At 32.2% G+C, this 23,602-nt stretch overlaps 1 protein-coding gene across 1 annotated transcript in view; it reads left to right on the forward strand.

The window, feature by feature from the left end:
- LOC140452233 (plasma membrane calcium-transporting ATPase 2-like) overlaps positions 1-23,602 on the forward strand; it is a 417,554-nt gene that overhangs the window by 67,804 nt on the left and 326,148 nt on the right. The gene's annotated exons all lie outside the window — the stretch shown is intronic.

Below are 23,602 nucleotides of genomic sequence, written 5' to 3' on the forward strand. Positions count from 1 at the left end.
TTTTCTAGCAGGGTCGGTTTGCTCCATCCGCATTACATGGCCTACCCACCTCAGATGTCCTATCTTAATGTGTTTTACGATATCTGGTTCCTGGTATATTCTGGTATATTAAAACTACGACCAGGAGTTTTTGATATGATTTTGATTAATTATATATATATATATATATATATATATATATATATATATATATATATATATATATATATATATATATATATATATATATATAGTATACTCCCTCTACAACGAACACGGTTATTACGAGGTTTCGCTTATAACGAGGTACATTAGATGTCCCGTAAAATTTCTTCTATTGAACTATAACCCTCTATAGTGAGTCAAATGGCTATAAATAAATACCCTTTTTAACTGCCGCCCGCAATAAACTTCTTCTGTTTAATCTACCGACCGATATTGTGTTGTCGGAAATTTACAATTTATGATCCACAAGTGTCAGTGTAGGGGTTTGACCAGTTGCACCTAATAAACTACGTAAAGAAGCTTAAAAACATGACAAATGAAACAAATTTCACCAGAATTTTATTTCACAGTTGTTTTTGTCGTAGATGTTTATCATTTGTTTTCTGATTGTGCTTTCGCGTGTTGAAAGTTGTGTTTTAGATTACATAGTCACATAGATTACACACTATGACTCCTAAAAGAAAAGCATTTACTTTAGAAGAAAAAATCAACATCCTTAAAGATGTTGAGAATGGTAAGAAGAAAGCAGAAGTTTGTCGTGAAAGAGGAATTTTAAGTTCCACTATATCTACCATGCTCAAAAATAAACATAACATTTTCAAAGCAGGTTCGTCTTTTTCCGGTAAATCGAAAAAACTATGTGCCGCAACGAATAAAAGACTTGATACTGCAACGGTCAAATGGTTTACCGAAATCAGGGCTGCGAATGTTCCAGTAAGTGGACCACTGCTTCAAGAAAAAGCAATACAGTTTTCGCAGGGGTGGTGAGAATTTTAATGCATCGAGTGGGTGGATGAGCCGTTTTAAGGCCAGGCACGAAATTAAGTGTGGAAAAATTTGCGGTGAAGCGAAGACTGTTTGCAAAGAAGTCACCGACAACTGGTTAAAGTCATGGCCTACAATAAGACAAAATTACAGTGACGATAATGTTTTCAATGCCGACGAGCTGGGACTTTTTTTAAAACTTACTCCAAATAAGACCCTCAAATTCAAAAATGAACGTTGTATAGATGGCAAGTTATTAAAAGAAAGGGTTACTGTACTCGCGAGTGCCAACATGTCCGTTTCCGAAAAAAGGAAGTTAGTCGTCATTGGGAAACCTCAAAAACCACGGTGTTTCAGAGGTGTGAATCAGCTTCCTGTCACATATAAATTTAATAAAAAATCGTGGATGACAGCAGAGATTTTTAGTGGAGAACTTTTGAAGTGGGACAGAGAGTTGAGACATTGAAAGATTCTTTAACTTTAATTTTATTTTCCATTCTTAACTTCTTTTTTAGGATTAAACTGCTATTTCTTTCAATAAGAGTTATTAGCGTGCTTTTTAGTAGCTTGCTCTTTTTTAATAGTAGGGCTGTTGACATGTGGTGAGTGTGACATTTTTTTGTCAATTAGTTATATATTTTGTATGGTTAGACCATTATATCTACGTCTTGAACATCTTCACTTGGCGGTCTCGACTTCCGAATCTTTTTTGGAACATGACTGCCTGTTATTTTTTCAAACTATAAATGCATCAATTAAATGCACCTATGTACTACACCAATTTTCTAACTAATTTAGTGCATGTTGTAGGCATCTTCTCGCTATATTTGGATCCAAACTTCTCTCTATTATTGCTTTGTCATCGGTATATAGACTGATCATGGTTCGTGGGGTGGTTGGTGTGTTTACGATATATGGTATACAGAAATGGTAACAGTTCTCCTACCTACGGCACTCTAGCCTCAACCATTCATCCTTCACACAAGACGTGCCCTGTGTCCTATCTGAACCCTGAACTTTCTATTGGCTAGGTACGACGAGAGAAGACATGTCACTGCCTTGCTGTATCTAAATTGGCTCATTTTATGAATCAGCCCTTTATACCACACTTTGTCAAATACCTTACTCACGTCCAAAAATGTAGTAGCATTATATTTCTTCTGGTTGAATCCCTCTTTATTGTATTCGGTAAACTTTAGAACTTGAAACTTGCTGAAATGTTTAGTTCTGAAACCAAATTGTGCTTCTGGTATCGTACCTATTGTTTCAGACTCTTATTTTAACCTAGTTAGTATTACTTTCCCTTCAACCTTGCTTATTGATAATGGCTGATTGGTTTGTAGTTTTGAAGAAATATTCTGTTTCTTCCTGCTTTTCGAAGCATTATCACTTGTGCTTCTTTCCATATTTTAGAAAATCTTCTTAGTAGGATCGCATTTATGATTTGTAGACTTCGGCAAATATGCAAATAAAAATGTAGAAAATATGCGCATAAATATGCACGTGTTTACCCGAAAATATGCAAATGTTTTACAAAATATGCATACAAATAAATAAAAAAATCGTAAAATAGTAACAATTTTATTTCAAAAAAAAGTGTACATAACTAAATATTTCCTACTATTCATTAAGATTTACATTTATTTTAAGTAACTACATCATTTTTAAGTATGAATAAACTTATTTAGAATTATGGTAACAATAAATGACCAAGTGGTGTTCAAAATTTTCTAACAAAAACTTGTGGCTTCTGTCTGAGTACATATATTTATATATGGAAAAACTTCGTTCAACATCAACTGATGTAACGGGAGCATTTTTCAAACTAACCAAAACATTTGGTTCTAAATTAATTTTTTCCGAAATATTTCCAGCTAGAACACTGACTACTTCAGAAAGAATATGGTAACCTTTATTTTTTTCCATAGTAGCTTCAAATTTTTTTAAAATATCTTTTCCAATATTACCTCTAACGTTCCGACAACATGACGCAAATTCTTTTATTAATGCTGTACTTTCGAACAATGACAGTTTTGGTGATTCTAACTGAGTAATTGTTTTTTGAACAAAACTAAAATTTGATTTTATAAATGAAAGTTCTTGTTGAAGCAAGTTACTCTGAAAAGTTTGTTTAGAATCCAAAAGAGATTGGGAACTTTCATCTGTTAACGTATCAATTATGTTCTTTATTTTAACAAAATGATCTGCATAAAAATTAGCTGCTTCTAACCATGTTCCCCATCGCGTTAAAATAGGTTGTGGTGGAAGAGGAATGTTAGGTAGCATTTCTTTATAAAGTTGAATTCTTATAGGAGATTTAAGAAATACTTTTTTGACACTGGATATCATGGTATTTACAAGAGGAAACTTTTTTCGTATTTCCTCTGCAACTCTGTTTAATCCATGCGCTACACAAGTAACATGTATTAAATCTGGGAAAAATATTTTTAAATTTTGTCCTGCTTTCACCATATAAGGAGCAGCATCCGATAAAATAAGCAGTAATTTATTAGAAGGAATAGTTGTCGGAAGAAAAAAAGTTGCTAATGTTTCTTGTATAAAACGCGAAATTATTAAAGCATTTGTTTTCTTAAGTTGCTGGCATGAAATAAGATGAGATTTTGGTAAGGTATCTTCTTTAATAACACCAATCAATAAATGAGCAATATACTTTCCTGAGGAATCAGTGGTTTCGTCTACAGATATGTAAAAATAATTATCTGCAATTTCTTCCTTAATATTAATTAACACCGACGAGTATAGCCCGTTCACATTATTTCTTCTTAGAGACCGATCACTTGGAACATTAAGTTTGCAATATTTTTTTAGAAACGAACTAAAATTTACATTTGCTAATTTTGAAAGCGGTATGTTTGCAGACACTAATGCGCGACACAAGTCTTCATTAAAAGTTTCTTGCTCATCTAATTTTTTTGAAGTAGATTGGAAACATTTAGCCATTGAAGTTTGATGTTTTCCTCCTATTTTTCCTTTTTTTGCAATGTGTGAAGCAGTTCTCACATGTTGGTCTATCTGAAATTTCTTCTCACATGCTATCTATAAATAAAAATAAAAACCTTTATTTTAACCCAACCTTTAAAATATAAAAATATACAAGGTGTTTTTGGTTAATCAAATAACTGGTTTGGAAAAAAAAACACTCGCTAAGTGTTTTAAATGCAGTATTAATCCACAAATTAGTTTTTGTTACTAACCATTAGTACATCATATAACTTATTTTAAAATTCAACAAAAGTTTTTTTTTGTTAATTCAATTACAATAAAAATAATTGTGTTTTAGAATAGCTGACTTCATAAAAAAAAGTAAAGGTGAAAAATTTTTCTAAATACACACCATTGTATTGTACCATGGACAATTTTTTCTCACTAAAGGAAGCTATTTTTCATTTAAAAACAACCTACGAGTACTAAATTTCAAGTAAATACGTTTATTGGTTTTAAAGTTATTGTTGTTATTAACTAAAAGAATTTAATTTTTTTTAATTTTAACACCCTGTATCTCGAAAAGTAAATAAGTTTGACCCCTCATTAACTATATCGTTTTGTTCAATTTTTCGAGAAGTATCTACAGTCAAACGTTGTAAGTGTCATTTGGAAACACCCTGTATGTATGAAATATTAGATATTTAATAGAAAATATTAGATACTTACAATTTTGCCACATACTGAACAGTAGATTTTTCCCATATCCATAGACAGCTCTTTATAAGGTTTAATCCAAGTTGAAGCACTGGTTGTTTTAGGCATTATAAAATCACAATCTTCCTTTTTGTTACGCACAACGAGTGTTTACGCTTTGAATATCAAAACAAAAATTATTTACAAATCTGAGCATCAAATTAGAAATGTTTAGGTACCTAATTCAATAAACTGGGGGATTTTGGAAAATACCTAAATTAGGAACAAAACTATTAGCCGTTTACCTGCTGTTAAGATACAATAAATTGTAGATAGATTTGGGGATTAGATCATAAAATGCAAATGAGCGAACCCTTAGCGATTATCCAATAACTGAATGCCTCAGTGACCGAGACTTTCTAAGAATGTTGAGGGCTACTTAAATTGATCTTCTTTGAAATTGTAAATGTTTTGTACCTGTAGAGATTACGTACTTAGATCATTTCTTGATTAAAATGACTACAAAATTTTATACAAGAATTGAAATAAATTGGTATGTTTAAAAATTTTCAAATACAGTATAAAAATCTGAACTTTTATGCACTTTATGCAAACTTTTATACAAATATGCCAAAATATGAAATATTTGCATAAAATATGCACAATATGCAAAATATGCAATATGCATATTTGCCGAAGTCTAATTATAAGTAATAATTTATGTTTTTAAAAAAAATTGTACTTTATTGTATAAGAAATATCAACTTTATACTGTCACTTGTAATTATAATGTATTGCAACTTGTTCAGGAGTGGAAATTGAAGCATTAAAATAAACGTATTTTCAACTTAAAATGTAGTTAATTTTTATTAAAGGTAATAATAATAACTGTTATAATTATACCTACTAAATTCTTATTCTATACTACACTTTCTGGTCAAACAAACAAAACATTCTCAAAACAGTGAATTGTCGCACAATTCACTGTTTTGGTGTTTTATTAACAGAAATTGATTCAAAGTTGATAAAAGTGTAGAATGAGTCTTTATCTTCGTACTTCTGTCTTCTTCGTCTTTATCAACAGTAAGTGTGTAGTGGAATTTAACTCTGCTTGGATTGCTTAATTAGATGACCTACTTGAGGGATAGCCAATAACAGTAACTGCTGAATAACCTGATAGATGGCTGTTGCTGATCTGGTCAGACATACTAGTTACCGCCATTTTCGAGCGAATGGTTGAAAATATTTCCTTTTAGTTAAATCTTTAAAGCGTCGACTTGTCAATACTTTTTAATTTTAAATATGTAAAAGTTCTCATATCTTAAACAAATATTTTTAAACCTCTGTGTAAGAAGCTATTTGCACGTGTTAATCAAGACTAACTGATGATGGGCTGATAAGACTGACAGAGTTTTGATGTTTCAACTAATCCTTTTGAATAATTTTAAAATTTATTTACAATAATTTTTAATACATTTGTTAAAAATGTTGACCACAAACAACTAACGAATTGGCGTCCTTAATAAGGTTTGCGCTATTTACAGAGAAACTCAACCGTAACAGCCTTACTGCACTGATTTATTATGATGGAGAAAACGAACATTTAATCAAATCAACACTCCAAGCTCTTTGTAAAAATCGGTGACTGTTATCTGTAAAAACCGGTAAAATCAATATTTCTATAATAACAAAGGCGCTCTTTTAATTGACTGCCTATTGAATGGTTTAGACCACTAATGGAAAATGCATCATATTAACCAGCTATTTGAAAATATTGGGGAGAAGGTGTAATTTGCAATAAAAAATGTTATTTCAAAAGGAAAATGGTAGTTGTCCCTAACAGCGGTATAGTACTTAGAATCCTATATCTATTTATCAAATATGTGATGGTCCAACTTTAATATATTTTAAATATTAAAAAATATGTTAGCAGAACAAATTTTGGGTGAAGCATTTTAATAGTGTAATAGAATTAATGAATATATAGACGAGAATATTGCAACGCTAGCGCGCTTTGTGATGCTTATTATTGAACATCAGGTCGGCGTTCAATGAATCTGCTGCTAGTGCGACCTGTCTAGAAAATTCGAGTGGTTTCCGGAAACGGCGCCGAAATTTTTAGTGAAATCTGTGAGTTTTAAATTAAATATACACACTATAAATGGCAACACTGCGAGCCGTCGACTTTACACGATCCTTCGTTGCCCCGCCGCCAATAATTTGTAATTATACAGTGGTTGTTTAAAGCAATAAGAGCGTAGATTTTAATTTATTTTTGTAAACAACATGTCTTTTTATACGACCACAAAAATGGTTCATTTATTAATGGTTTTATGGTGATAATTCTGGACAACAGTGTGTAGATTTAAGCTGGATTTATAGTTTGACACACTGTACACGTAGACGCACTGGAAAAAGATCAACATAGAATTTTTTGTACTCTTATTTATAAATGAACGCATGACGGAACGTAAGTGAAACGCACTGCAACGGAAGAGTTGGCCAACTTTCATCTTTTGATTTTGTTGATTATTTGTTACAATGAACGTTAAGAATTTATAAAATAATAATAATAAAAGGATATATAGTATCATCACAGAATAAATAACAGTCAGAATGCCCACTCTCAGATGCCGGCTTTGAAGTTTGTCAGCACGCGAATGCCATGTTTTAGACGGAAACATAGACTCGAATTGAGAAATTTGTGACAATCTACGACAGAACTGTAATTTAAATTTTTAGAGATTAATAATTTAGTACATTTGAAATAATTTAATATATTCTTCAACTAAAAGTACGAATAAAATAGTGCATATTATGTCTGTAGTTGCCGTAAATAAATTAAACCGGGTTAATTTGTCTATGCACACCAGATAAAATGTCACTGAACAGCACTGGTTCCGACTAAAACATGGCTGATTCCGTCTGCGTGAACGAGATGCGTGTAGTTATTTTGTCAATCAGAGTGGGCATTCTGATTGTTTATTATTCAGTTGTATCATGGTCACCAACTCTAGCCACTGTTTCTACTCATGCGAAAAAATTCCATTCAGTATTTATAAATTGAAATAATATTTACAGTCCGTTTGTTACGTCTGCAGTGCGTCTACGTCTACAGTCCGTCAAACTATAAATCCAGCTTTATTTTCTGTGTTTTTTTGTGGGGAGACCAATTCCTTGCCTACAGTCAGTTCATAATATTGTTAAAAATTGTGAGAGTTGTTATTGCCTCAAAAATTGCAGAATATGTCACGCTCAAGAAGTGTCACCAGAAAAAATTGAAGAAAGAGAATACCAGGATACACAAATTTGTGCAACAATCGAGGTAGATTCAACACATTCAAGTAGATCCGTTGCTAGGGAGTTAGATGTTAGCAATTTTACTGCAACGAAAGTGTGGAAAAAGCACGGCTACAAGAATTTTAAATATTCGAAAACGCAGCAGCTTTATCCAGACGACTACTTTCGAAGAATGGAGTTTTGTGAAACTCTAATAACGAAGGCTAATGAACCCAATTTTGTTAAAAATATTTCATTTACTGATGAATCTTCTGTTTCGTTAGTAGGGAGACACAATCCTTCCATTACAAGGTATTGGGCGATGGAAAACCAGCACAGATGTGTTGTTTACCTACCTCAACGTCCTCAAAAAGTTAACGTCTAGACTGGCATTTTAGAAGACCACATAATAGGTCCATTTTTTATTGAAGGCAATTGAATAGTAGAGTAGATGTTCTTTCTGCTATTCTCAATCTTCCTGATGTAAATCTGGAGAATGTTTGGTTCCATCAAGACGGCTGTTCAGTTCACAACGCTCAAATAATTAGGAAGTACTTAAACAATGCTTTTCCGAATCAAGTTATCAGTGGAACGGGCGATATTAAGTGGCCTGCGCGATCTCCAGATCTTACAACCATGAGCTTCTTTTTTGGGAACATTTAAAAATCATTATCTACGATCATCCTGAAGCTAGAGTCCAAAATTTGGATGAATTAAGATAACGAATTAGAGAAGTCTCGAATTCTATTACAGCAGAAACTCTTATATCTGTCTGCAGAAGTTTTTATGGCAGATTGGGATACTGTTTAGCCGTAGTAGGTCAAATATTTAAATCATTTCTGTAGGGCATAAATAATTTTTTCTTATTTTATTAGGAATTATTGGTTATTTTCAATAAGAGTATATTTTTTGTTTTATCTTTTTAAAGAAATGAGCTTTTATTGTTAATTCAACCATAAAAAATTGTTCACATTATTAAAACCGATACAAATGCACCGCCTTATAATGGTCAGTGTATTTTTGTCAAAGTTTATATTAATAAAAAATGAACCGGGTGTACGTAAGCAAAACAAAAATCGACGGACGGAGTTGCATATCCCTTGCGTTGATATGTGCTAAATGGTTTTCTCGTTTTTTGTCTAGGAGTCTAGGTGCCGGAGCGAAGGGGATGGAAGAATTACAATTACCTCGTACGAGGCAATGTTGCCGATTTTAGCGCTTTATGTATTTGCAATATCTAATCCAAAACTTAACGCACTGTATAAAGACATATTTAATTGTAGCGTTAGTCAACGAAATAAATTGGTGGGGATAAGTAAATAAATTTTATAAATTAATTGTGTTTTTATTGTTAGTGGTAGAAGACTGTAAATAAATTAAAACAAGTGTTAGAAAACTGCAAATAAATTAAAATAAACATTACATTTGTTTTAGAAGTGGGATATTCAAATAAATTCTGTGAAAAATAACTACGAGAATAAGTGATTTAAAATAAACGGATTTACTGAATTAGAAAAAAAAAAGAACTAAATTCATTTGTGATTTTGTCGATTTCAAAAATTTCTGGTGATATCATGTCGTTGAAAAACAAAGTTTCTTCTGATGTTTAGAAAGTTTCTGCTAATATTTCCAAAGTTTCTACAAACATTGTTTCTTTAGAAAATAAAGTTTCTAACGGTAGCTAAGCAAAGTTTCTGCTAACATTTTTTGGAAATCTCCAAAGTCACTTCTGACATTTCTTTTCTCTTTGAAAAACAAACTTGTCAATATTTCGTCTTTTGAAGAAAAGATGAAAAGATCTCCTTTTTTGAACAGAAACTGGAAGACTTCGAAAAGAAGAAGGGAGAAACAGGGACAGCAGACAGATAAATTGAATCAATTACAGTAGAGACAAAAGATGACGACACGAAATATAAGATGGAGCCACGGCCGATATTTTGAGGTTTTGTTCGTGTTAAAGTCACAACTTTGGACGGAAAATCTTCATAGAATAACTACATGAAACAGTCCGAGTCAGCTGCAAGAGCGAATCGATGGTCCGAAAAAGAAAAGGCTGTAAACTTGACTATTGCCCTTCGAGGAGATGTCTTGGGTGTGTTTCAGACCATAAAGGGGACAGATAATTTCGAACAACTTAAGAAGAGTCTAAACATGCTATATGGCCACGAACACTTGGAGCATGTCTACAAGTCACAGTTTTAAACATGGAAGACAAAAACGAGAATGGCTCTTCAAGAATATGAGGTAGATATTGCCAGATTAGTAAAATATGCTTATCTAACAGCTCCTGAAAACATGATGAAGTTAGGTGTGCAAACATTTATTGATAGTCTTTGTGATCATGAAATGCAGAGAAAAATGCGATTAGATCGTCACAAGATGCTGGTCGATGTCTTGGTTGCCGCCCTGGAATATGAATCAGCAACGCAGGCTTCTTGCGGGTACATTAAAGTTAGGACTGTAAAAGAGGAAGAAGATGGAGACAGACTTGACCAGCTTGTTTAACTGATGAAAAACATTGCATACAAGAAAACAAAGACCATAAGATGTTGTAATTGTGGTAAAATGGCACATGCACGAAGTTCAAGTAAGCACACTAGGTACAACACAAATCAAAAACGCACCAGCAGAAAATATTAGAATAGGTAGATCTTAGGGGGCAGCTTCGACACCAAAAATTTTTGAAAGACCATCTGATACTAATAGCTAATTTGAAATGTCAGGAAGATAGTGTGTACGTAGATGGAGAAATAAATGGTAAAAAGTATACATTGTTGGTGGATACCAGAGCGACCAGGACCAATATAGTCAGGCAATTATAAACAATCATAAGAAACTTTTACCAATGAGGTTTCGACTGCGGACTACTATAAGTGAAAATGGTAATATTCATGGAGAAATTCAGATCCAATTCGGAATTAGGACAGAAAAGTTCGTCCATACCATCATAGTTGCTGACATCGAAGAGGATGTTATATCAGGAATGGACGTAATGAATTTAATTGACATAGAGTAGTCAAAGTTGGTAACGAGGAGGTATTTCTTCATCCACACGATGACAGCACTATGCAAGCAGTTGTCAAAGGAGATACGGTTGTGCCAGCGAGAAGTGATACAATCATAGTAGCGGCTAAAGGGAACTGTGGAAGAAGGAACACCTTACGATGGAACCTTGGGCTTATGACGAAGAGGCTGACCGAGGAATTATAATTGGAAAGAAATTGGTTACTTCTGCTAAAGAAATTCCTTTAAGATTTATTAATGTCAATGATTACTCAGTGACCATCAAGAAAGAGATAAAAGTAGGAACCTGTGTACCAATGACGTCCATAATTCGTCAGACGAGAACATCCGATAATTCCAACGACAAAATCAATCAAATCGTAGTCGCTGTTCAGTGTCTATATCAGACGGAGAGAAGGAAGTCCTTTGGCGATATCGTGACATATTTGTACCGAAAGGAGGATAGACAGGGGGAACTACCATTGTCAAATAAAAAATCGATACTGGTAGTACCAAGCCAATTCGTCAAACAGCTCGACAATTACCACAGGCGAAGACAGACGAAGCTGAAAGTTGTTGTTGTTCGGAAAATGATCCTTTTGCTATCCAAGAAACATAATTATCCTCTGCCTCATATCCACGACACGATGGATACATTGGCTGGGAGTAAATTGTTTTCTACTTTGGGCTTAAAGTCTGCATCACGCAGGATCTGGATTATAACACTTCAACGATATGAATTGGACTGCCAACTGCCTTTGAAACCTTGAAGAAGCTTTATCGGCAACAAGCATGTTTTTTTTGCAATTGAGAAAATATTATAGTAGTAATAAATTAAATAATCGTAAAATATTGAATATTTTTGAACCAAATATTTATTTGCTTTATATTGTTAACATAACGTAACTTTTCCTGCAAAATAAAATATTTATAGTGCTTATTTATAACGCAAACTTTTGCAAATTTATTTTTTAAGCTTTATTTATAGTTATTTAAATAAATTAAGGCTCAAATTTAATTTAGAAAGTCTTAAACTAAAGCTTTTCCCTTCAGATTTTCAGAAAAAATCGTAAAAACCTCCATAAAATCGTAAATTGTCGCATTAGTTTTAAAAAGTAAATTGTGTGCAAAAATGGCCCATATTTCATTATTTAAACAACCATCCCTTTATATAAATCATATACTTTTCTAAAAATATCTTTCGTTTTCACCTAAACTTTGATATAAAATTTGGTTCAACCTTTACCGAAGTACATTTTGATTTTATTTTATTTGATCAGGCTATTATGTTTATTGTATTTTGATGGGTGCTACATCAAAAATATTTACCAAATTGCAAAATTCCCTTCAGTATTTTGTTTATATTTTTCTATTACAACATTTAAATGCTAAAATGACAAAACAGTTACTAAAGTTTTATTTACATTTTAATACCACAACTATGTATACTAAGAACAGTAGACGACAAACTTTTAATTATAACAGAATTTTTAACTTTATAGCTAACAGTTTATTTGCATTCTTCAACTTTCAAGAGTTCCTCAAAAGGTGTTTCACAAAGAAATTTGTTTATTAAATTGGGTGAGTCAGAAAGCAAAGAGATCTCTAAAACGCTTTGAAGTGCTTTATTGAAAGTTATAGGGGAGACCCTGGAAACTAAAGTAAATAGACATAAGGTAAAAGTCTCAAAATATATGGCAGTTACGGAACAACTTCAAGTAATTATTGCCTCCTCGAGATATTCAGAGATTCAGTATAAGTTAACGATCAGTGAGAAGTGGTTGTGTACTATAAACGCAAAGTAAGTAAATTTTAATAGCGCATATTGTTTTAAGACCAAGCGAAAACATTTATTTATCATCGACATTTTCCATACCAAACTTGGTAACTCCAAAATATATTGTTATGGATCAGTTTATCGATCAGAAATATAATAAAGAGTTTTTTTTTATTATTTTAATATACCGCGGGCATATAAGTTAAAATACAACCCTGTACTTATTTGTAATCGTTATAATAAGAAAAGACATTGTTTCCGTGACGGACTAGTTTTTCCTTGAAGGACTAAGTGAATAGTGAAAGGACAATGGAATTCGTGTAATTATATATTTAAGGAATAAACTTTGTAATTGTATTTTGCGGTGGACATTTTTCGAAAGTAAATAAGAATTAGATTTAGATATGAGATAACAAGAATTTTGGAATCTTATTTCGGTTGAAAAAGGCAAAATTGTTAATGGTTTCTGAAAAGTAATTTGAGTGAAATTAGTTTATTTGTTTTAAATATTATGTTGGAAATTTTCTGAATCGAAAATTAGTGGGAAAGATGAATGCTTATGATTGGTTAAAAAGGAATGATGGGGGATGAGAGAGTTTGAGAAGGTTGTCTGGGGAGATTAAAAAATTTATTATGTTACCGGCAGACCAGAAGAGAAGACGTGTTTTTTCGTGTAGTCAATCGGAGTAGGAGTGTTTTTCGTTTGTTAGTGAAAAAGGTGGAAGCTGAGAGCAGATCAAAAACGAGAAGATTAATACCTCTTTTGAGTCTGCATAGTCCACGAGATCTAATTGAGAAAGAAAGGAGAATTTGTGAATAAAGAGTCCCGGTCAAAAGAGGCTTGGGCTTGTGTTTTCGGAGGAGTAGTTTGCTGGTATGCGGTTTTGGAGCGATGCTGAGAACTGGAAAGATTTGATGGTAGCCGGACATAATCAATCAAGGAAGGAACTGTGGTTTGATCGAGAGGAGACATCATTGGTGTAAAAAAATAAAGGTCAGTCAAATAATTTGAATGAAAGAAAACTTTAAGACATTCTAAAGATAAAATCAAATATAAGCATACGAACTAAGATTCCAAGTTTTAAAGAGTTATTTTTTTGTGAATAAATTATATTTTTTATATGGTAAATTTTTTTGTAGATATTATTATAAAGCAGATCAATAGATAGTTTGTTAATTAAAATTAAATTTAGAGTATAGGAGTTTTTTGGGAAAGATAATTGATCACAAAAAGTTATTTATTAACATTCACCGTATTGCTTATTGAAATAAATAATAATTTGTGTGCATATTTATGTTGTTTTAATGTTAGTTCCGTTTCCTGTTTTATCCCGATTATGAGCAACTAGGAGATACTGAACCACTAGAAGAGATATATAAAGTAAACTGATTAAAGTAAAATTAAAAAGGCACCCTGAGAATTTTTAATAGTAATTGAATTGTATGACTCTGCATAAATTAGTGAACTAATTAATTAAATAATTGGATTAATTAAATTAGTCTTAATCAATAATAAGACATCATAAAGCAGATCATAACAATATATATTGTAAAGGCTTAAACTACTTAAGGTACGATTCCGACAACGAATGCAGACTGCAGACAGCAACTGCAGGCGGCAGTTGCAGTTGCCGCCGCGGCAGACGTTAGTACTGAGCAGTATTAATTTGTATAAGACTGAGTTCGACATCTGACTGCTACTGCTGCTTGGTAGAACGTCAGTTACTGTGTCATCCGACGGCAGACGACATACTTAAACATACCCAGTACTGCCCTTAGTGCCGTCGGGAAGTTGGACGACATGGAAGTATGGACAAACGAAAAAGAGATTATTTTATTGATCTAGTGTCTAAATATCCCTGTTTATTCGACTGCAAACACGCGAATTCACATCTCGAAGAAAATGGTTAAAAGATCACCTAAAAAGTGAATAAAATCTTTTAATCAATGTTTTATAAGATCTTTCTTCCAGTCTAATTAAGTGTAATAATTGTTATGTAGGATTTCTCCCAAAGCAATAATACAATAACAAATCATCGACATGTTCTTCTTCTTGTAGTAGAACTTGTAATATTTTGTAATCCATATTTTTTTATGTAATGCCCAACCTCAACTGTTTTATGCAGCTACTTAACTAAAGTAGCTGCTGCTGACTACGGAATCAATACGACAGCAACTGTTACCCGACGACACCAGCAACTGCCTTCTGCAGTCATTGTCAGAATCGTACCTAGGTTATTGTGCAACGAGGTAAATATCATAGACGTATACATTAATCTTAATATATACGTCTATGGTAAATGTGTGTCAAATATTGGCAAACTAACTAATAGGCTTACGATCTAATGATTTTCAAATAAAAGTCATTTGTTTGAATCGACCATTGAGAGCTCGTCATCAATTATCAGCGGTTGGTTTATCTCAATTATCATTTAAGTATATCATTCACAATTGTTTATAGTTTTATATAATTGTATCGATATATTGATGTAACATATAGGTTTTCCGAAGAAACAGAAAAATATCTGCTTCAAAGGGCTATGGTAGTCAAGAAATAATTTTAACGACTAAATGTCCTGACATTGGACTAAATTCCCAAGCATATAGTATTATATTGATAAACTGGCAATATTGTTTCATGATCAGGGTTATTAATTTCCTGATGAATGATTTGATCGGCAGACTACTGTTATTTGAATTCATGTCGAAAATCCTAAAAATTAATTCCTTAATTCTTATTATATATATATTCAATATATTCAAGAGGTATTTAAAGATGAACGGACTGAGATAGTACTGGAGCAGGAAAAGTTCGACAACGGCCCAGAAATAACAGAAGATGAGGTATTAGAGGCGATAAAGCGAACAAAGAACAACAAGGCAACAGGTCCTGACGAAATACCTGTAGACATAATACGGTTAATAGAAGAACAGCAAATTGGAATATTGGTCGACTTATTCAATACAATATACAGTACAGGAATCATTCCCAGAGATTGGCTGATGTCAACATTCATACCAAATGCAAAAGAATGCCAAGACCACCGGATAATAAGTTTTATGAGTCATACGCTCAAAATATTTTGAAAAATTATACACCGGAGAATACACAACAAACTTGAGCAGGACATAATTGACACATAATTTGGATTTAGAAATGCACTAGGAACGAGGGAAGTCCTGTTCGCTGTGAATGTACTTGTGCAAAGGTGCATGGATGTTAATCAGCCAGTATATATGTGTTTCTTGGATTACAAGATTACTTATTGAATTACTTGAAAAGAAAAACTTAGATATGAGAGACATCAGGATCATTAGCGGTATCTATTATAATCAGATCGCTGTGGTAAAAGAGAACAACGTCTTTTCAAATGAAATACAGATTGAGAGGGGCGTCAGGCAGGGCTGTGTCCTGTCTTCTACTTTGTTCAATTTGTATTCAGAGGAAATAATCCAGGAAGCACTAGAAGAACTAACTATGGGAATAAAAGTAAATGGCCGACCAATCAATAATATACGGTTTGCCGACGACACTATTTTATTAGTGGAATGTCTTGAGGATTTACAACAAATGGTTGACATAGTGGTAGAAGTCAGTGAAGAAAACGGACTGTCCCTAAACACAAAAAAGAGACAATTTATGGTAATTACAAAAGCCCAACAGCGCTAAGATAACATAACAATATATGGAGAACAAATTAAAAAGTTGAAAAATATAAATATCTGGGTACAATAATTAACGAAAATAATAAGTACATAAAAGAGATTAAGGCAAGAATAGAACAGGCAAGAAATTCTTTCAACAAACTGAAAAATTACTCTGCAGCAGGGACATTTCAATGTCTTTAAAGATACGACTTCTGAGACGCTACGTGTTCTCCGTATTATTTTATGCCTTCGAGTTATGGGCCTACAGAAGGATATTAAGAATAAGTTGGGTGGATAGAGTCACGAATGTCGAGGTGTTGAGGAGAATGGAAAAAGATAAAGAGGTTTTAAATACAATTAAAGTCAGAAAACTGCAATATCTGGGACATGTCATGAGGGGCGAGTGTTATAACTTGTTGCAATTAATAATGCAAGGAAGAATACAGGGTAGAAGGAGTCGCGGAAGAAGACGCATCTCCTGGTTGAATAATTTGAGAGCTTGGTTTAACTGCACTTCTGCTGACCTCTTTAGAGCAGCGGTGTCGAAAGTGCGAATTGCCATGATGGTTGCCAACCTTCTTAGAGGAGATGGCACGTAAAGAAGAAGAAGAAGTCGCTAGAATTCAACTTTGTAAAAAATATTTTATGAACACATTTGATGAGACAAATATGTTTATTACACTGGCTCGTACAAATAGGGATTCAAATACTTCAGGGAGAAAAACTGATGACCAGCGAGGTCGTGATCCTTCTGCTAACAAGCATAATGAAGAAACTATTAATGCAGTAAAGTCCCATATAAATTTTTTTCTCTATATAAATCTCATTGGACTCGATGAGAAAGTAGTAGATTGTATTTGCCATGCCATCTTTATCTTCAGAAAATGTACAAATTTTACTGTGAAGAAAATTAATCACCTGTCTCTAGACCTATTCATGAAAGAGAGTTCCATAAAATGAACATTTCAATTAAAAAACCTAAAGTAGATACGTGCCATAAATATGATGTGCTGAAGCTGAGTAATAAACTCAAAATTTCTGAAAGCGAAGATGATAAAACTAAAATAAAAGACGAGATAAGTATTTATCACACTACTGCAGACAAAATGTGATAGTACTTTTAGATGCCTCACTGTTGACTTGCAGCAGTGTCTCCCAACTCCATACGTAAATACTTCTCTTGCCTTTTAAAAAAGACAATTGTGAACATATAACCTAACTATTCATGAAAATGAAGAAGGAAGTGTAGCATGTTACATGTGGCACGAAGGTGAAAGAGGAAGGGGAGGTAACAATGTAGCTACGTGTATTTATAAATAATTATTATCACTACCACCACATGTTTCCAAAGTAACCCTGTACTTGGATACATGCAGTGGTCAGAACAAAAATTCACATGTTGCTATGATGTTTTTAGTAGTAATGCAAAATAACACTAATTTAGAAGTTATTGACCATAAATTCATGGTGAGTGGACACAGTCACATGGAGTGCGATATTGATCATGGATTGATCGAAAAGCAAAAAAAGGTTAAGTGTTCCAATTGGCCATCCGCACTACTGGTATCAGCTTGTGAAAAGTACACGAAAAAAGAAGAAATTCAATGTTGTAGAACTTAACCATGGTGATTTCTTAAATTTTCCAGATCTTTTGTAAAAATCCTTTTAATTGGTTTGATGTGAACTGGTTTCGTTATATAAGAGAAAAGGGAATTATTCTTTATTAAACATTACGTGATGAAAAAGAGGCATTTCTGACACTAAGTGTACTACGTAGAGGAAAAACTAATGCTAGGTTTTTTGACGTGACAACGTCTTAAATTAGGTTGTGGCTCGGAGTCATTTAAGAAAAAGTGTAACGCCCGCTCACGTCTGTTACAGTGAGTCGCCGAACGAGAGAGAGGCCCGCCGGACCGGCGAATGCCTTGCGTCTCTCTCCCACTCAAACATGATCGGTCCGCTGCGCGCGGCACTAGAGAATTAGGCGCGTTGAATCGCTAAAGTTGAAAATCGTTGAAAGTATCGTCAGCTGTGTCTGTAGTGAAAATGTGGAGTGCTTAGATTCGTCATTTACAACAACTACAACAATAAAGGTAAATAATTGTACACTAATATTTCATTATCGTAAACTATGATTGATTGATTAATTGTTAGATTGACACAAAAGTTGAGAAACTGAGTTTATAGGTTATGTCATACTATTGACAAATGTTGATAGTGTTAAGTAAATTATTAGTTTAAATCACTCTCAAATCAATCGTAATTCAGTCGATTGAGAAGAAACAGCGCGTATTGCTAGTCAAACATTTAAAATAACAAATTATAACTTCTAACCTGTCAAAACAGGGCGACCAAACAAACGAACTAAACCGACCAATCACCACTCGCGGAGTTAGAATTTAACTGTGTTTAGCAAGAATTTCAAATTCCAATTTTAGTAAATGTTTTAATTTTCAACTTTACCATTTACATTTACAAATTTTAATTAATTTCAAATTTATTTAGCAAAAATTTGAACCTTCGATCTGAATAAGTGTTTTGATTTTCAAATTGATTCTTTAAAATTAAAAATATTAAAATATATATAATCAGAAGTGAACGTCACATAACATTATCTGTACTTATTATTATTTAATATGTAGGCAAATACATGTGACCATACTTGGTAGACACAATTGGAAATAGTAATTTTTTATAACTGAAAAAAATAAATATATAAAATACTGGTAGCAAACAATAACTTCAATGATCGATATCTCCGCAACTAATTGATATATCGAAAAAAATTTCAAATAAATTTTGTAGAAAATAATAAGATCAATAATATAATATAAAATAAATAATATATAAAATAATAATATAATAATATACAGATTGAACGAATTTAAAACGGAACATACGAAATCAATGTATTTCGGCTCAACTCCGTTCTAGGTGGTTGGCAAACAAAAGGTTGTCAAATAATTATATTATAAAAATCCAATACTTCAGCGGGCTGCTGGATTCTGAATTCATTCAAGAACAAGTCAAAACTCCACCCAATTAGGTTGCCTAGAATCACTGTGAAAACTAGACTAAACAAGCAGTTATTATGCTGTCAAACCACCTATGGCTTCCTTATAGTCCAAGAGATAGAGCCGAAATTTTGAACTGATCAGTAATATGACATTTCTCTATTGGAATATATTCACTGTAACTGGGTTAAGACTTTGCCTTACAGGCGGACGCCCCTCGTGGTACAGGGGGTGGCTATACAGGGATGAAGTTGTAATATTTTTCGGAAAAATTAACGATCGATAATATGGCTGAAAATTTGCCCAGAGTTTAATCTTGGTATAACTAGACGAAATCCCAAAGGGCGGACGCGAGAGTAGATACATAAGGGGTGGCGGACAGGGGTGAAGTTGCAATTTTTTGGGGAAAAATTAACGATAAGTAATATGTCCGCCATTTTCATGGCTCATTATTTAGCCCCTAAAAACACAGAGAGCCATAAAACGGGGTCAAATGTACCACTTGCCTGCGCATTTTAGGTCTCGGTAACAATTTTCAAACTGATTTTATTATGATATTTTTATACCGATTGATTTGAGAATTTGTATGCTCACTTCTGTTACTATTCTGAAAAGCGTCAAGTAGAGTTTTCCTCAAAATTTCCCAAAAAAAATTTCCGTAAATGAAAATTTTCGTAATTTTTTTAGGTAAAATCTAATTTGTAGAATCCTTTCGATTTTCTGTAAGTTATACCATGATTTTTTTCCAAAAATTTTCAAACGATTTTTCCGATAAGAAAAAAAATTTAGAAAAACTTCGTCATTTTTCTCACTCTCATTGATGTCATCACATTCATCATCTTTGTCACTTTCACTTTCAATAATATCACATTCATTATCTGCTTCATTTTCAATCACTACTTCTCGAACTGATTCTGGCATCTGAGGTCCACTAAACCATTTGAATTTATATGTTTCATCTTCAAGCTCCCAACCATGTTCTTCAACAATCAATTCTGTTACTGGTACTTTTTTATGAGCATTTGTCCAAATATTTGAAATATAATGAGCTCGCAGTAGATGTTGGTGTAATTCATCTTGACATGGTGGTAAGCTTGAAGCATCGAAATTTTTTAGTTTTTTTTAAAGGCTCGTTCACATCATGCAACTTATACTGCCGGTTAAATAGTGAAAATCTGACATCGTTTACTTTTCTTTTTGGAATTGTTCTCGTCAATCCTGTTCCATATAAGTGACATTATGAAAGTTTCTAAGGTTTCAAAAACTTCATTACAATCGAAGTCAGTTTCACCAAGTTGCATAAAAGTATCTTGATACTTATTACATTTAACGCATGCGTCTAGAATTACTGATCTAAATGGAACGCGCATCATTATTATTTTAATATTTTAAAATAATAATGATGCAAAATTAATGTCCAATCATAATTTGTAAAATTATAATTAACTAATGAAAAAAAAATTCAATCAATTTGAAAGTTAAAAAAAATATTGAAAATATCTACAAAGTAAATTTCAAAACTTAAAAAATTGATAATTCCACTATTAATCTGATTTTTATTAATAATTATTTGTAAAATGTTAAAGGAATTCTACAAATTGAATTTTACCTATTGATAAATAGAAATAATATATTTTGTATTTGATTATAATGTAATAATAAATCAAATTTTCTTATATCTGAAAAACCATTATTTATGCAATATAAATTTAAAAACCTTTTTATTGTAATAAAAAATAAATAAAATTACTATTTGTTATACCGAAAATGTTCAATAGTTAACATTATAAAATTACTTTAATTTAATAAAATTACTTACCCGGTTTCATAATTAATTTTTATCAATCATCAGATAATTTCAATTGATTATTATATTGAAAATATTTTTTTTTGTTTTTCATTCTAATATCAAACATTTATTCAATTAAAAATTAATTCGTAAAATATTTATATTTAAGAAAAAAATATGATTTGTAAAGTAAATATGACTTTAGTTTGAAAAAAAAACATTATCATAATATCATTTTAAAACTACAAAATATTCTATAAAAGATTCAGACGATGATGTAGAGTTTTATCAAATGTTTTAGAAACATTGTTTTATTACTGATCAGTTCAAAATTTCGACTCTCTCTCCGACTATTAGGCAAGCTCCTCTTTGCCTAAGCAGTCAGATGGATATTTGGAGCGGTGTTGCCAATCTCATTCCTCTAGATGTTTTTCAAATAAGGTGTTAACCATAAAATATTTACAGGAAAGAAAGGAAATAACTACAAACCGTTAAGTTTATTTTTGTTATTAGTCTGTTGTAGTAGATTGGTAAATACAATGAAAAATATAGGCAAATATCCGATTTGTTTAAAGATACGAAGAAGATATAACTCTCAAAAAGATCCGCAAATCGGATTATTACAAGGCGATTGGCAACATTGACTTTGGGCGGCGCTATAGACGTCCTAAAAGGAGACAGATAGTTGAACGATATTTTATACAATGTCTATCATCGGGTATGGATTTATTTTTGTCCAAGTTTTATATTGGTCCACTATTTCAAATGCAGTTCAAACAGACATATATTAAATTGTATGTTCCGTTTTAAATTCGTTCAATCTGTATAATATATAAAATAATATATTATAAAAAATATAAAATAATATATAAAATAAATATTAAATAAAATAAAAAATATTAAATTAATATTAATGATATTGACGTGACAACGTCTTAAATTAGGTTGTGGCTCGGAGTCACTCATGAAAAAGTGTAACGCCCGCTCACGTCTGTTACGATGAGTCACCGAACGAGAGAGAGGCCCGCCGGACCGGCGAATGCCTTGCGTCTCTCTCCCACTCAAACATGATCGGTCCGCTGCGCGCGCAGCACTAGAGAATTAGGCGCGTTGAATCACATTACAGCAGAAACACTTCCTTTCATTTCATATTTCTCCTATCATCGTCCTATCCTCAACAAAATCACTCAAATAGAAATTAGTTAAGTTTAAGTTTACATGTACAATGTTTTAGTAAACAAAATATATTTCTATAGTTAAAATTTGTGCAATTCTTATTTTCATTCAATTCCTTGTTCCTATTGTGCAATTTAATAATATTCATATCAATAAATATTCTACCGAGAAAAAGACGTTGTCACGTAAAATCTTCGCCCGTAAAACCGACTTTACAGTTAACCGATTTTTTTTTACCCAGAAATTTGTATAAAAGCACTCTTGCTATATCAACGCAGAAGAAAAAGGATATTTTGGATCTTCTTCCTCTGATAAGTTCGGTATTTTACGATTTTTATAAAAATTTAAAGACAACTGATGCTGCTGATGTAATTCCAGATGATGAAGATTCATCTGACGCAGAGTAATACTTTTGTCCATTAAGGAACGTGCCATTGGTGTGCCGAAACCGTATTAACATTATTCCTATGTTTTTTTTAATAAATATTGCATAAATATGTTTTGTTTATTTATTTTTTACTAAACAACAGCTTTTTTGGGCTAAACAAAGTAGTATAAGTCATCTGGTACGTGCGGTCCAAATAATATAAGTCACATTTTTTTTTGTAATTTCCATTTATTTAAAAAAATATACTTTGTTCAAGATTAGTATTTACAAAGTAAAATAGATAAATATAACAAAATTATTTATCGTTTTTTTCTTCTCCTGAAAAGTTGACTAAATTGACTTATACTTATTTTACCGAGCACCCTAAATATATTATCGGACTTATAAGCGAAATACGCAATTTTCGCAAATTTTACCGTCTATTTTTATTATTTATTATTTTTATTATACACCATCATTTTGTTTGACAAGTAATTTTGATGTGCCTGTGGAGATGTGTATTGTATGTATGATATTTTGCTTTGGTAGATAAAACAGTTTAAATATTTGGCTTAAAAATAGCATCTATCATTATAGAGGAAGCGCGGTTTCTATCAAACGACAAAAAGTTTACTGTATGAATAAGATATGAGCCAGCAGTTTTTAAATTTCTAACAGGGAGGTAACAAAATCTGAAGCAGATAAAAAATTCGTCTTATAGACCGTCGGATTTTGAATACGAAGTTTGACTACGATTTTATCCCTTAAGTACTCTTTTTATCCCTTATTTGTACTGAAAATGTCACATGAAATAAACAAAAAAAAAGGAAATGCAGAGTTGAACCAGGGTGTCTTCTTCTGAAAATCGAATTTTCCTAATTTTCAGAATCTTTTCTAAGGTAAAATATTTCGTTTTCACGAACTGCCGTTATGCCTTTATT

Source organism: Diabrotica undecimpunctata, chromosome 10 (assembly GCF_040954645.1).
Source record: "Diabrotica undecimpunctata isolate CICGRU chromosome 10, icDiaUnde3, whole genome shotgun sequence".
Classification (NCBI taxonomy): domain Eukaryota; kingdom Metazoa; phylum Arthropoda; class Insecta; order Coleoptera; family Chrysomelidae; genus Diabrotica; species Diabrotica undecimpunctata.